This window comes from Dermacentor silvarum, chromosome 1 (genome assembly GCF_013339745.2).
Source record: "Dermacentor silvarum isolate Dsil-2018 chromosome 1, BIME_Dsil_1.4, whole genome shotgun sequence".
Classification (NCBI taxonomy): domain Eukaryota; kingdom Metazoa; phylum Arthropoda; class Arachnida; order Ixodida; family Ixodidae; genus Dermacentor; species Dermacentor silvarum.
In genome coordinates, this window is record NC_051154.1 from 125,205,111 (window position 1) to 125,207,594 (window position 2,484).

Sequence of the window (2,484 nt, forward strand, 5' to 3'; positions counted from 1 at the left end):
CTTCAACCCCACCCTTACACTTTTTCGGTTAAGGTCCTCAATCATTTGTTGTAATTCGTCCCCAGTGTTGCTGAACAGGACAATGTAATCTACCATCCGAAGGTTGCTTAGATATTCGCCGTTGATCCTTACTCCTAAGCCTTCCCAGTCTAATGGCTTGAATACTTCTAAGCATACAGTGAATAGCATTGGAGAGATTGTGTCTCCTTGCCTGACCCCTTTCTTGATAGGTAACTTACTACTTTTTCTGTGGAGAACCAATGTAGCTGTGGAATCTTTGTAGATATTTGCCAAGATATTCACGTATGCCTCCTGTACTCCTTGATTACGCAATGCCTCTGTGACTGCCTGTATATCTACTGAATGAAATGCCTTTTCATAATCTATGAAAGCCATATAGGGAGGTTGATTGCAATCTGCAGATTTCTTGCTTACCTGATTGATGACATGGATGTGATTCATTGTAGAATATCCCTTCCTAAAGCCAGCCTGTTTTCTTGATTGACTGAAGTCAAGTGTTGCCCTGATTCTATTGGAAATTTTCTTGGTGAATATTTTATACAATACTGAAAGCAAGCTAATGGATCTATAATTATTCCATTCTTTAACGTCTCTCTTCTTATGGATTAGTATAATGTTTGCATTTTTCCAGTTCTATGGTACACTTGAAGTCATGAAGCTTTGCGTATAAAGTGCGGCAAGCTTTTCAAACATCTCCTCCATCTTTAATTAAATCGACTGTTATTTCATCTTCTCCTGCCACTTTCCCCCGGGTCATGTTTTGCAAGGCCCTTCTAACTTCATCGATAGTTATAGAAGGAGCCTCTCTATCCTGGTCATCACTACTTCGAATGAAGATAGCGTGACTGCTCTGGGTACTGTTCAGGTCAGTATAGAATTCTTCCGCTGCTCTTACTATATCATCGAAATTTTCGATGATATTACCCTGCTTATCTTTTATTGCATACATTTTGCCTTGTGCTATGCCAAGTTTTCTTCTCACTGATTTCATGCTGCGTCCATTTTTTACTGCTTCCTCAATCTTTCCCGCAATATAATTTCGAATATCCCTTACTTTCTTCTTGTTGATAGGTGTTGACAGTGCAACGAATTCTGACTTCTTGATTTGGACGTTTTCATGCTTTGTCGTTTCTGTATTAGGCCTTTTGTTACTTGGGAGAGCTTACCTAATGGTTGCCTTGGTGCCTTACCTCCCACTTCAATTGCTGCTTCTGAAATCAGCCTAGTTACGGTTTCATTCATTACCTCTATGTTATCTTCATCTTCCTCTTCTAAAGTGGCATATTTGTTTGTGAGCACCAGCCTGAATTGGTGTTTTACCGTTACTGCGTCTAGGTTGGCGTGTTTCTTCTTGACTAATTTTAATCTTTCTTCAAATTGAGAGAAATCCTAGACCTCACTAACCTATGGTCACTGCACTTTACCCTACCTAACACTTCTACATCCTATGCTATGCTGGGATAGGCAGAGAGTATGATATCTATTTAATTCCTTGTTTCTCCATTGGGGCTTTTCCAGGTACATTTCCTGCTGCTGCGCTTCCTGAAGAAGGTATTCATTATTCGGAGTCTATTCCTTTCCGCGAATTCTACCAACATCTCTAGTGTTCCTAGAATCGATGCCGTAGTTGCTAATTGCTTGTTCACCAGCCAGCTTTTTCCCCACTTTTGCATTGAAGTCGCCCATGACTACATTATACTGAGGTTGTACCTTTCTCATCGCTAATTCAACATCTTCATAAAACTTCTGTTTCTTCATTATCGTGACTGGAGGTTGGAGCGTAGGCTTGTACTACCTTCATTCTATACCTCCTATTCAGCTTGATTACGACGATTTATACACTTTCATTAATGTTGTAGAATTCATCAAGGTTGCCCGCTTTGTCCTTATAGATTAGAAATCCTACCCCGTATTCTTTCTTATCTCGAAGACCTCTGTAGCAGAGGTCGCGGCTGTTAGTGAGCACTGTATAAGCCTAACCAGTTCTTCTAACCTCACTAAGGCCAATAAGATCCCAGGCAAAGCCTGAAAATTCCTCAAACAGCTCTGCTAAGAGAGAGAGAAAGAGAGAAATAACATTTATTAGCCCCGAAGGAACTAAAGCCCAAGCCCGGGCCTCCTGGTAGGCTCATGCCTCCTGGCCCAGCACGTTCTTGACGTGCTGCACCAGAAGCGGCCACCATAGTTTTCAAACCTACGTGGGGGAGTGGTCCACTCCTCCCAGCTGCCAGGACGCTGGTTGTGTGGTAATTTGGAAAGTATTGTCTTTTCGAAGATGGAGTTTGCAGGGCACTCCCACAAGATGTGTTTATTTGATAGATAGGCCCCGCACTGTTTACAAGTGGGGGAGCCTGAGTCCCTGTTAATATAATGCGTATAGTGTGGTGTGAGTAATGTGTGTGTTTGTGCTTTTCGTATGATTGAGGCGTCCTCTCTCGAATTCGTGTAGGAGGGTGTGTTGAG